Source organism: Myotis lucifugus, unplaced genomic scaffold (genome assembly GCF_000147115.1).
Source record: "Myotis lucifugus unplaced genomic scaffold, Myoluc2.0 scaffold_2, whole genome shotgun sequence".
Taxonomy (NCBI): Eukaryota; Metazoa; Chordata; class Mammalia; order Chiroptera; family Vespertilionidae; genus Myotis; species Myotis lucifugus.
This window is the reverse complement of record NW_005871050.1, coordinates 21,018,680-21,031,935: the sequence shown is the minus strand read 5'-3', so window position 1 is coordinate 21,031,935 and position 13,256 is coordinate 21,018,680. Positions and strand designations below refer to the sequence as shown.

The 13,256-nt window shown below is 38.7% G+C and overlaps 1 protein-coding gene and 1 non-coding gene across 2 annotated transcripts in view; both read right to left on the bottom strand.

The window, feature by feature from the left end:
* The window catches only part of LRCH2 (leucine rich repeats and calponin homology domain containing 2), a 104,553-nt gene that overhangs the window by 76,027 nt on the left and 15,270 nt on the right, over positions 1 to 13,256 (bottom strand). The gene's annotated exons all lie outside the window — the stretch shown is intronic.
* LOC111827240 lies at positions 1,711 to 1,875 on the bottom strand. The gene has a single exon (XR_002830748.1). It is a non-coding gene; the product is annotated as a U1 spliceosomal RNA (small nuclear RNA).

The window sequence follows — 13,256 nt, the reverse complement described above, 5'->3', positions numbered from 1 at the left end:
CAGTTTCCGGATTTCAAAGAGGGGGGTCCAACCTCCCGGTTTTAGCCCTGATTCCCTGAAAACCGGAAGTAGGACATCCTTCGAAGGGTCCCCAGATTGGAGAGGGTGCAAGCACAGGGCTGAGGGACACCCCCCACCCTGTGCATGAATTTCATTCCCCCGGGCCCACTATTTATTTTAATGGAAGAGTAGGAAGTGGAACAAGATTTTTTGTTGTTATTGCTGTGGAGGGTTTTTGTGGGGGTTTTTTTCTGAAGCAGAAGTTAGAATCAAGGGTTCAATTTTAAATGTGTATAAACCTGATATCTGAAAGAGTTCCAATGGGGGGTTGTAAAATGGTCAGTTAGTCAAGTTGATTCTGGATATCAGAAGTGAGTTCTAGGATGGCTATATAAAATTGAAAGTTGTGGGAATATGTTAGTACTATAAAATCATAGAAACAGAAGACAGCACCTAACATCAGAGTAACTGAATTAGAAAAGAATTCAAGAATGGGCCATTAGGCCAACATTTATAAGCTGAGTAGACAAATCAAGAGCAAGTAGAAAAGACTGAAAATAATGGTCAAGATAAAACACAAAAGTGTTCAAAGAAGTAATGGGAGATTAAAGCCCAAATATCAGTATTAATATTGAGTGGCCCAGCAGGTGTGGCTCATTTGGTTGAGAGTCATCCCATGCACTAAGAGGTCGCTGGCTCGATTCCCAGTCAGGGCACATGCCTGGGTTTTGTGCTGGATCCCCAATAGGGGGACATGTAGGAAGCAGCCGATAGATGTTTCTCTCTCTCTCTCTCTCTCTCTCTCTCTCTCTCTCTCTCTCTCCCTTCCTCCCTCCCTCCCTCCCTTCCCTCCCTCCCTCCTCTCCCTTCCTCTCTCTCTAAAATAAAAAAAAGCATTTTAAAAATATATCCTCAGGTGAGTATTTAAAAATAAAGTAAAATAATAATAAGAGTGATTTTAATAAAATAATTCAAATAGCCCTGTCTAGTGTGGCTCAGTTGATTGGGCACTGTCCTGTTGCCCAATCAACCGAGCCACACTGATTGGGCAAGTTGCCAGTTTGATTCCCAGACAGGAGGGCACATGACCAGGTTTTGGGTTGGATCCCCAGTAGTGTGCGTGCAGGAGGCAGCAATTGATGTTTCTATCTCACATCTATGTTTCTCTCCCTCTCCCTTCCTCTCTCTCTAAAAATCAATAAAAAATATATTAAAAATAAATAAATAAAATCATTTAAATAATATCAAGGTATTATTTTAATAATTTACATATTGTGTGATGCTTTATGTTATTTTGTCTTCAAAAAAGATTAAATTATAAAAATAAAAGTATTATGAGTTCCCTTAGGGAATTTAATTAAATTTACATTCATAAACTATTTTCTAGATGACTAATATATTTATTTAGTAAATACCACTTAAAATTATAATTATTATTCTAATTTAACTGAGTCAAATAAACAAAGCATAATAAAGTCAAAATTAAAATTCAAGCTATTATAAAGCCTCTAATTAAGGGAATCTTAAAGGGTTTTTCAGATTTTGAATCTGTATAAACATTCTTTCTAAGAATTGGGTAAACAGAAGAACAGTGCCAAAAGGAAAATACAACCATGGAAGGAAAGATGGGAAATTATACAAAACACTTTGTATCTTAATTTCTTGAACTACCTTGCACTAGCAGCATCTCATATTTTCCTTTTTTTAAAATAGGGGAAAGCACGAACACAAGTCCCCCACTTCCACAAATTATACAGTTGAGTTTCCCACATTTGGGGAAATTGCAGGGGCCAGCATATCCGGAGTGCAATGGGTAAGCCTCACCCTGGGAAAACCACCTTCATGATCATGGTATCTCCCCTGCCAGGTATGTATCATCATATTTTCCTTTAAAAAATGAAAACTAACTTTAAATTTTATCCATTATAACTATACATAAAACTCTGATTGAAATTTTTTATCTTATGATGTACAATTAAGGGAGTTTTTATAACATTAAAAATCATTTAGCCCGGCCAGTATGGCTCTGTGGTGGAGTGTCGACCCATGTACCAAGAGGTCCCTGGCTTGATTCCTGGTCAGGGCCTATGCCCGGGTTGTGGGCTCCATCCCCAGAAGCGGGTGTGCAGGAGGCAGCCAATTGATGATGTTTCTCTCTCACAATGTTTCTATTTCTCATTCCTCTCCCTTCCTCTATCTCTAAAATCAATAAAAGTATATTTTTTAAAAAGTCATTTAATCAACATGTACACTAGAGCAACTAGAATAATATGACTAATAATGAAAATACTACACTCAAGAAAAATAATGCCAAATTGGTATTTTATTTAATATGGTTCCTTATGGGGCGATTCATTTCACAACTTTAAAACCTGCCTTCTAATGAGACAAGTAGAACTTGGAGAAAGATAGTTATAAAGATGTTTCACCTTTCCCACACATACACACACGAAAAAGGAAATTAGAATTTGCTCCTTATCTTCCTGTAGTGAGCTGAATGGTGGCTCCTAAAGAGATCAGGTCCTAATTCTTGAAACCTGTGAATGTTGGTTTATAAAGTATAATTTTTGCAGACGTAATTAACAATCTTGCAATGAGATTATCCTGGACCATCCAGATGGGCCCTAAATACCATCACATGTACCCTTATAAGAGGAAGGCAGAGGGGAGATTAGACACATTGAGGAGAAGGCCATGTGAGAATGAAAGCTGACACTAGAAGCAGTGATGGCGAACCTATGACACGCGGGTCAGAGGTGACACGCGAACTCATTTTTTTGGTTGATTTTTCTTTGTTAAATGGCATTTAAATATATAAAATAAATATCAAAAATATGTCTTTGTTTTACTATGGTTGCAAATATCAAAAAATTTCTATATGTGACACGGCACCAGAGTTAAGTTAGGGTTTTTCAAAATGCTGACACGCCGAGCTCAAAAGGTTCGCCATCACTGCAACTAGAGTGATGCAGCCAAAGAATGCCAGCAGTCACCAGGAGCTGGAAGAGGCAAGGAATGGAGGGCAAGTGTTCCTGCTGAAATCTTGATTTTAGCCCCATAAGACTCATTTCAGACGTTTGGTCCCCAGAACTGTAAGAGAATAAATTTCTGTTGTTTAAACCACCAAGTCTGTGGTAAACTATTACAGCACCCACAGGAAACTAACATACTTCTCAAAAATTATCAGAGTTAATGAGGGAATCTATAATAATTCTTTAAAATTAAATAGCTGCGTATTTATTTTTCTTAAGCATTAAGGGGGTATCTCAGTTAATTAGTATCCTTGAGAATAAGCACCTTTATAAACATTGAACTATTTTTCTACTGTCTTGATTTTAATCATAAATCATATCAAGCAGTATTGGCAGTAACTCAACAGTAGACAGACTACTGGGTACTGTTTCCTGCCTCCCTTTAAAAGGCTCCTTGTAAAACTGCTGGGAGCCTGTTAGAGAAATTAATAGATCATTTTAAATAATCTGATCTAAATTATGTTCTGTAACACTCTTGAGCTTCAGAGGTCAGGGAAGCTTGGGAAGGGAGGAGAGAAGTCAGATGGAATTGAAATCTGTTTACTGCCTCCCAGCTGCAGCCACAGGAGCCACAGACGGGTCCATCTGCCATGCAGTGCAATTCCCGGCCTATTGGCTATGATTTCTGCCACGATATAAACAAATGAGTTTCAGAAACTATACTATTATGCCAGCGATTTTCAACCTTTTTCATCTCATAGCACACTTAAACTAATTACTAAAATTCTGTGACACACCAAAATATGTTTTTTTGCTCATCTGACCAAAACATAGGTACAATTTTGATTCGCTCACACCGAACGACTCTTGTTGTGCTGGCTGTTGTCATTTCTTTATTTGACAATCTAAGGAAAAAGAGGTCAGTGCCCCTGACTAAGTGGTCAGGTAGTGCTTTTTTTAAAAATTCTTGCGGCACACCATTGTGCCTGCAGCAGCATACTGGTTGAAAATCTCTTTATTATACTATAATACTTATACTAGTTTTATCTTAACCAGTGTACAAAAGGGTATACAGTTTTTGTCACAGACTGTTAAAACTTAAACTAAGATACAGAGTCTTCTTTAGGGGATATTTAATAATATAGATAGCTATAGTCTCTCTTTAAAAAAAAAAAAAAGCCTGGATAATATTTTAAAATCTGACACATTTTTACCTCTAGAAAAACGCCTAATGAAGTGTGTTGTTAGAACACATACTCATCATTAACAAAGGTATCATTATAGAATTTTCTGCTTAAAGAAACATGAGTATTAAGTGGAGAAATCATTTAAAATCAGAACTCTAAATTCACATCAAAACTGATCTAAGTGGAACTGGTGTAATTATTTCACACACACACACACACACACACACACACACACCGTATATACTAGATCAAAATGCTATAGGCTTTGCACAATTATTTCTAATCTTCATAACAACCTTCTGAGGTAGCTATTATTCCTCATTATGCATATGAAGCAAAGACAAATTAAGTAGTACACCCAATCTTTAAAAAAGTAGTAGTAACTGACAGCACTAAGGTTCCAAACTCAGATATGACTTCAAACCCATATTCTATGTGTGCTTTTCCACTTCTCCTACACAAGATCGTGACTTCCTGTCCCAGACTAAAAATAACTTGCTAGATTGGAACCACAAAGCAGGGTCAGAGAAATTCTAAATCTCCTAACCACATTCATATCCCAGGTTGCTTCTTGCAATAGGAAACAGAACATAAATCTTACTTCAAGTCCCAATTTTTAGTTATGAAAATAATGAACACTATTAGAAAGCTCTCAGCTGTTCTTAATTTACCAATTCAGAACTGTTTAGTCTGAGCCAACACATAGCTTTCTTGGCTCCTTAAAGAGTGGACCCTTATTAGTTTTTCAATATTTTCAACCAACTCAATAAACAAGGATTAAAGAAAATTCATTAAACAAATTTCTTCAAAAGGGTGGTAACATTTTATAGGAAAACCATTGTGTGGAGTACCTGTCAAAAAATCTGAAGGAAAAGAAGAACAAACACCTATCCCCTTCTCAAACTACTCCAAAAAATTCAAGAGGAGGGAAGACTTCCAAGCTCTTTTTATGAGGCCGGCATTACCCTAAGTCCAAAACCAGATAGACACTACAAAGAAAGTTATAGGCTAATATCCCTGATCAACACAGATGCTAAAATCCTCAACAAAATATTAGCAAACTGCTTCCAGCAATACATTAAAAAGTTCACACACCATGATCAAATGGAAGTTATTTCACAGATGCAAGGTTGGTACAATATCCACAAATCAATAAACATAATGCATCACATAAACAAAATGAAGGATAAAAATCACATGATTATATCAATAGATGCAGAAAAAGCATTTCATAAACTCCAGTGCCCATCCTATATAATAAAAGACTAATATGCAAATTGACCTCGGGCAGTCATTCAACTGGGAGTTTGATCACTCGCTATGATGTGCACTGACTACCAGGGGGCGGCACAGAACATGGCAGGTGTTGGTGACGCAGGGCTGGCAGTGGGTGGCAGTGGAGGTGCTGCCGACCCTGATGGGCCCCAACGAGAGCAGGACCGAGGTGAGATGGTGGAGCAGATGAGTGGGCGACGCCAAGTCAAGGTGGGTGTGAGCAGGGGCCTGATTGCCCCACAGACGGCGACCAGAGGCCCAGCCCCAATCAATCAACCCACAGGAGGGATGGTGGAGCAGGTGAGGAGGCGGCGCCAGGCAAAGGCATGGTGCCATGTGGGGCTGCAGGGCTGCGAGGCTGGGGGTGCAAGCTGGGGCCCGATCTCTGCAGGCCACCCCGAGGGACCCCACCCGTGCACGAATTTGTGCACCGGGCCTCTAGTTTATGATAAAAACTCTAAGCAAAGTGGAAATAAAGGGTTCATATCTCAACATAATAAAGGCCATATATAACAAACCCACAGATAACATCATACTCAATGAACAAAAACTAAAAGAGATTCCTTTAAGATCAGAAATGTTCGCTTTCACCACTCTTATTCAACACAGTACTGAAAGTCCTAGCTACAGCAACCAGACAAGAAGAAGAAATAAAAGGTATCCTAATGGGAAGTAAAACTGTCATTATTCGCAGATGACATGGAATTGTACATAGAAAACTACAGACTCCACTAAAAACCTACTAGATCTAATAAATGAATTTGGCAAAGTAGCAGGATACAAAATTAATATTAAAAATTGGTGGCATTCTTATACACCAATAATGACCTCGCAGAAAAAGAAGTTAACAATTCCATTTAGTATTGCAACAACAAAAAAATAAAGTACCTAGAAATAAATTTAACCAAGGAGGTAAAAGATGTACTCAGAAAATTAGTGGATACTGAAAAACGAAACTGAGGAAGATACAAATAAGTGGAAGCATATACCATGTTCATGGATTGGAAGAATTATCATCAATAAAATTCCTGTACTACCCAAAAAAATCTATAGATTCAACACAATTCCTATTAAAATACCAATTGCATATTTCACAGATCTAGAATAAATATTCCAAAAATGTATATGGAACCAAAAAAGGCCTCAAATAGCTTCGGCAATCTTGAGAAAGAAGAATGAAGTTGGAGGGATCACAATACCTGATATCAAACTATACTACAAGGCCATTGTAATCAAAATGGTCTGGTACTAGCATAAGAGCAGGCATATAGATCAATGGAACAGAACAGAGAGCACAGAAATAAACCCATGCCTTTATGATCAATTAATATTTGACAAAGGAAGCATGAGCATACAAGGGAGTAAAGACAGTCTCTTCAATAAATGGTGCTGGGAAAATTGGACAGGTACATACAAAAAATGAAACTAGACGACCAACTCACACCAAAAACAAGAATAAACTCAAAATGGATAAAAGACTTGAATGTAAGTCACGAAAATCATAGAAAAAAAACCCATAGGCAGTAAAATCTCAGACAGCTATTGTAGCAATTTTTTGCCAACATATCTCCTTGGGCACAGGAAACAAAGGAAAAAGTAAACAAATGTGACTACATCAAACTAAAAAGCTTATGTACAGCAAAAGAAAACATCAACAAAATGAAAAGGCAACCCACTGCATGGGAAAACATATTCATCAATGATATATCTGATAAGGGGTTAATTTCCAAAATATATAAAGAACTTACACAACTCAACACCAGGAAGACAAACAATCCAAATAAAAAATGGGCAAAAGACCTAACAGACACATCTCCAAAGAGGACATACAGATGGTCAAGAGACAAATAAAAAAATGTGCAACATCACTAATCATCAGAGAGATGTAAATTAGAACCACAATTAAATATCACCTCACACCTGTCAGAATGCCTATTATCAATAAATCAACAAACAACAAGTGCTGGCAAGCATGCAGAGAAAAGGGAACCTCCGGGGAACTTGGTGGGAATGCAGACTAGTGCAGCCACTGTGGAAAGCAGTGTGGAATTTCCTCAGAAAATTAAAAATGGAACTGCCTTTTGACCCTGCAATCCCACTTCTGGGAACATATCCTAACAAACCTGAAACACTAATTCCAAAGAATGTATGCACTCCTATGTTCATTGCAAAGTTATTTACAATAGCCAAGATCTGGAAACAGCCCAGGTGCCCTTCAGTAGATAAGTGGATAAAAAAGCTGTGGTACATTTAAACAATGGAATATTACTAAGCCGTAAAAAGAGAAACCTTACCTTTTGCAATAGCATGGATGGACTTGGAGATTATTAATAAGCCAGTCAGAGAAAAACAAATACCAAATGCTCTCATTTATATGTGGAATCCAATGAAAAAAATAAACTGATGAACAAAATAGAAGCAGAGGCATGGATACATGGAACAGTCTGACAGCTGTCAGAGGCATGGGGGCTAGTTGAAAGAAAGTGAAGATTAAGCACATATGTAAAACACAAACAACAGAGTGGTGATAGCAAGAGGGAAAGGGGAGTAGGGGGTAGGTGGAGGTGGGCAAAGGGGGGGAAGGGGGACAGAAAGCGACTTTGCTTGGGGTGATGGGCACATGATGTTGTGTGCAGATGATGTTTTATTGAGTTGTACGATTTTGTGAACCAATGTCACCCCAATAAATTCAAATTCTTTTAAATATATTTATATTGATTTCAGAGAGGAAGTGTAGAGAGAGAGAAACATCAATGATGAGAGAGAACCATAGATCAACTGCCTCCTGCATGACCCCCACTGGGGATCCAGCCTGTAACAAGGGGAAAAGGCCTGACCAGGAATAGAACCCTGACCTCTTGGTTCATAGGTTGATGCTCAACCAATGAGTCACACCAACCAGGCAATAAATTCAGTTTTTTTAAAAAAAGAAAAACTTTGAAGGATCTGAGACTTTACCCTGCTTGTAAGCCTACAAGTTAGTCCAAGCATGTCAAACTCAAAGGCTAACACAGGCCAAATAAACAAGGTTTAAGTTTATGTGGGCTGCAAAAAAACAAAAGCTTCAATTTTCATAGAAACGTAGGTTTATTTCGATAGAGACATGTGGAATACAAAGGGCTGAAATAAATGAGTCATCGTTAACATAAAATAATAGAATATTTTAACAAAAATTAATATTTTTTTCTTGAACATTAACTTACCAGACACTGAATAACTGCACAAATTAATAAGCATAATGCAAATAAACCTATTTTTCTCGTTCTCTGAAAGTGAAATATTTCCTGTTGCGCACACCAAACAAGTCAGTCCAAGACTAATTACGTGGCAATCGGCTGCTAAAATATTTGCTGATAGTGTTAGTGGATAGAAATGGTGCGCCTGTATGTAAGGTGCATAAGGGAAATGAATGCAACACGATTATAGTAATCAGTCATTAGCAAACATTGTAGTTCGTAATTAATAATCTATACTAATAAAAGGGTAATATGCTAATTAGAGTGGATGTCCTTCTGGACAAAGTTGCAGCGGCTGCCTGAGGCTCAGGCAAGCTGCGGGTGGCGGGTGGCGGCTGCCGCTGCGAGGGCCCAAGGCTCAGGCAGCCAGGAAGGCTGGCAGTGGCAGCAGCAGAGGCGTGATGGGGGCGTCACCTTCCCCTGATGGGAGGGTCGCTTCCCACATAGGGAGGCCAGACTGTGGCTTAAGCCCGCTCCCTGTGGGGAGCAGGCCTAAGCTGTCAGTAGGACATGCCTTGAGGGCTCCCAGACTGTGAGAGGGGGCAGGCCAGGCTGAGGGACCCCCCCAGGTGCACAAATTTTCATGCACTAGGCCTCTAGTTATGTATAACAGGATATTGTAAAAATTAAGTGATGATATTTTTATGAAAATGTTTCTTACATACCATTATATTAGCTGGGCCACAAAAATATTCATTGTGGGCAGCATGCGGCCTGTGAGCCACGAGTTTGACATGCTTGAGTTAGTCTAACACAGTTGTATGGATGCTTACAGAAGGCATGAGACTCCAAAGGACTTTATTACTCACAGCATAGCAAGTGGCATGAGTGACATATTTGTATCAGTTCCCCTTGCCCTCCAAATCTCACAGGGGCAACACAGATGAGTACCGATGAATGTTTGCACATGCAGAACATCAAATTATAGAACAGGAACTCTGAGCTGAGGGAACCCAGATCTTTTATAATAGATAGTAAGCGTGCCTGCACTTTCTTCAAAGGGAGACATTATCTTTATTTTACTGGACAGTAACCATGATTTTTCTTTCCTCTGGAAAAAGAAACTATCTCATTCTTCTAAAAGACAGACCTGAACAAAGGTTAGTAACTCACAAGATGCGAAAAAAATATAAGACCCATGAAAATTATCTCCCAATAATATCATGTACATTCCTTATTAAGCAGATTAGAAGTTGCAGCCTCAGATAATATCTAAGGTAAAATAAATATCTTAAGTATCAAATTCTCTGTGGTCCTGCACTTAGAGTTGGAGGCAGACAAAGCTTGATCCGCACCTTCCAAACCTCATCATCCTTATGCAGCATCCTGATTTGACTCATACTTTATGTAATTCATTCAAACAAAATTCCATTAAGCCCTATGAAGTAGGCACTAGGTGTTAGGATAGGCAAAAAGTCCAATCAGACACCAACCCTAAGCAGTCCAAATCATTGTTCCATTCTAGAACCAAATACTATCTGCTTAATAATAACACTTCAGTGAAAGGAACTATTAGAAAAGAATCACCCCCACTTCCTTCTACTGAAATTATACATTTTACAAAGCTGTGGTGGTGGAACCAGTACTGCATTGTTTTGGGGTATACCTCAAAGTTTACAACTCTTACAGACTGAAAAGGGGTAACTGTTATTTAGCAAGATTAGCACTAAACTAGATCTGAGCTGCATTCAGATTCTACTGATTATTACCTATAAAACATTGTCAAAAATCACTTAATTAGCTCTAACCGGTTTGGCTCAGTGGACAGAGCGTCGGCCTGCAGACTGAAGGGTCCCAGGTTCGATTCTGGTCAAGGGCATGTACTTTGGTTGCAGGCACATCCCCAGTAGGGAGTGTGCAGGAGGCAGCTGAATCCATGTTTCTCTCTCATCGATATTTCTAACTCTCTATCCCTCTCCCTTCCTCTCTGTAAAAAAATCAATAAAATATATTTTTAAAAAATCACTTAATTATTATTCCTCACTATCTCAGAGCTATTGAAAATGAGTATATATTCTGCAACAATCTAAAATCCTTAGAGGAAGCAATAGAAATGGGGGGGTATCAATTTGTACATAATAATATAAATGTTCATAAAGATAAAAAATAAAGTGATGAAAACAATTATATTCCGTTCCTATGACATGGAAAACATATACCAGAATTATATGTCTTTAAGAGAGTATAAAATTGACCAAGCATTTCCTAACATAAAATAAAAATCTGTGCTCTTCAGTAACTGATATTACTCAAATGTGAGCTAAAATCTGATTATTATGGTCTTAAATATTAATACTTCCTTATCTATTTTTCCATCTAGAAGAAATGTCAGGACTAGAGACAAAAGCAACAGGGAAACAGGAGGCACCGCAGCTGTCTGTCATGCAAGAATGGAGAGTGGCTTTGAAGTATTAGAGACTCTGATGTTGGAGTCTGATGGGAAATGACAACCCCATGGCTCTGGCATGTGCTTTCAACAGATGCTCTCTGCAAAAACAGGTGATTTCTTGATTCAGTATTCCATAGAAGGGCGCTGTCCTGTCATTCAGGACAAGATCATAAAAAGTCAGTCTATAACACTGACGCCTTGTTGACTGAGTAAAATGTATACATTACAGAATTTCTAAGCTAATCCATGATGAGTTAAAATATTAACCGTTCAGTAGAGTAGAGAGGAAAAAAGTGTAAAGTAGACATTAGAAAAAAAATGAAGAAAAAATGCTTTAAAGCCAACAATTATGAGAAACAATAAGCAGACCTCACTGACCTGCAGCAACCAATCATAGAAGGCTTCATTTGAGCACAGGCACTTTGAGAAGCAAGGGTGCAAACAAAAACAGATGCTGCAAAAAGAAACCACAGCTGCTAACCAGAGGGCAGATTACATGCATGCTCAGTGAGAAAAGGACTGTGAGTCATACAACTATTAAGCCACGTGGAAGAACAAGACTTTATTTTTAAAAAAAGGAAGAGGGCAGTTCTATGCACAGTTATCTGTAGGAAATTCTACAATGTATTTCAGTTTCACCAAGAAACACTGATTAATGAAGAGGGTAATGACATTCAGACATCAACGTGATGTTTAACCCTTATAAAATTTATTATTGTACTGTTAATTTGGCATTTCGAATCAATGTGGTATTATTTATTAAATGGTTCTTGAAAAACTTCTTATATTCAAAAAACAAATGTTATAACCTCATCACATAACTTTTACTAAAATAATTCCAGATGGGGGAGAAAGATAAACTTGAAAATGAACCATAAAAAAACTAGAAAAATATTTTAGTGAATAGTCATTTAATATTATAATGGGGTAAGACTTTCCAAGTATAAGATAAAGGAATAATTCACAAATAAAGATATTTCTGGATTTAGCTACATAAAAAAGAAAGGAAAACTGCAGTCTATCAAAAGCAAAATGATACCAATGACTCATAGATAAAACCTCAGCCAAGGACACAAACAGATTTAAAAATTAAAATTATCAAAGACACATGAAAATGTTCAATCTCACTGTTAATCAAAAGAAAGATAATGAATAAGATACCATAATTCACCCAACAGATGTAAAGGTTTGACTCTGTGTTGGCAAGGCTACTTTGAATTGAGCACTTCCATACATCACTGATGGGAATTCAAAATGAAATAACCTGTCTTGAAAGCAATTCTGGCGATATGAATCAAGATTCTTTATTTTTTTAATACCCATTGATCTAAAATTAAGTCTCTAGCAGTTTTAAAAAACAAATAAATATGCATAAATATGTGCATTTTAAGATTATTTAAAATAAAAAATTAGAAACATTTTAAATGTTCAACAAATCTCTTGCAGCCTTTAAAAATGTATTATAGACTTAATTCCTTAATATGGAAATAAGAATGTTCCAGTTAAATGACTGGAACATCTATAATAATCTATAACAATAAAAGTATAATATGCCAATTAGATCAGATGTCCTTCCGGACAACCTTCCGGACGAAGCCGGGCTGCAAGGGCCAAGGCAAGCCACTGCAGCAGTGAGAGCTGAGCCCCTTGCACGTATTTAGTGCATGGGGCCTCTAGTTTAAAATATAAAACTACTAGAGGCCCTGTGCACGAACTCGTGCATGGGTGGGGTCCCTCGGCGTGGCCTGTGGGGATTAGGCCAAAACAGGCAGTCCAATGCCGCCTGCTGCTCCTGCCTGCTGCTCCCGCTCATCCCGGCCCAGCTGCGCCTGCCGTGGCCTCACGCCGAGTCAGTCCTGATCAGGAGAGGCTCGCACCACCGCAGTGGCGCTCGCCAGCCATGAGCCCTGAGTCTGGCGCCTAGCCCAAGAAGGGGGGTGGGGGGACCAGGACGCAATCGGTCCTCCGGGTGGGTGGTGGGACACCCTTGCCTGCCTGTGATCCAGATCTGCCCTCTGATGTTTGTGCTGGTTGTCAGGAGCTACCTGGCGGCCTCTTTTATAACCTTTCTTCCTTGCAGAGCATATAGGGAGGGGAAGCGGCCACCATGCTCGAGGCTGACTTCCAGGAGGCTGCCAGCACTGTCGGGATCGTGCCAGCGGTGCCGGTCCATTGCTGCCTGGTCTGTTCTCCGGAG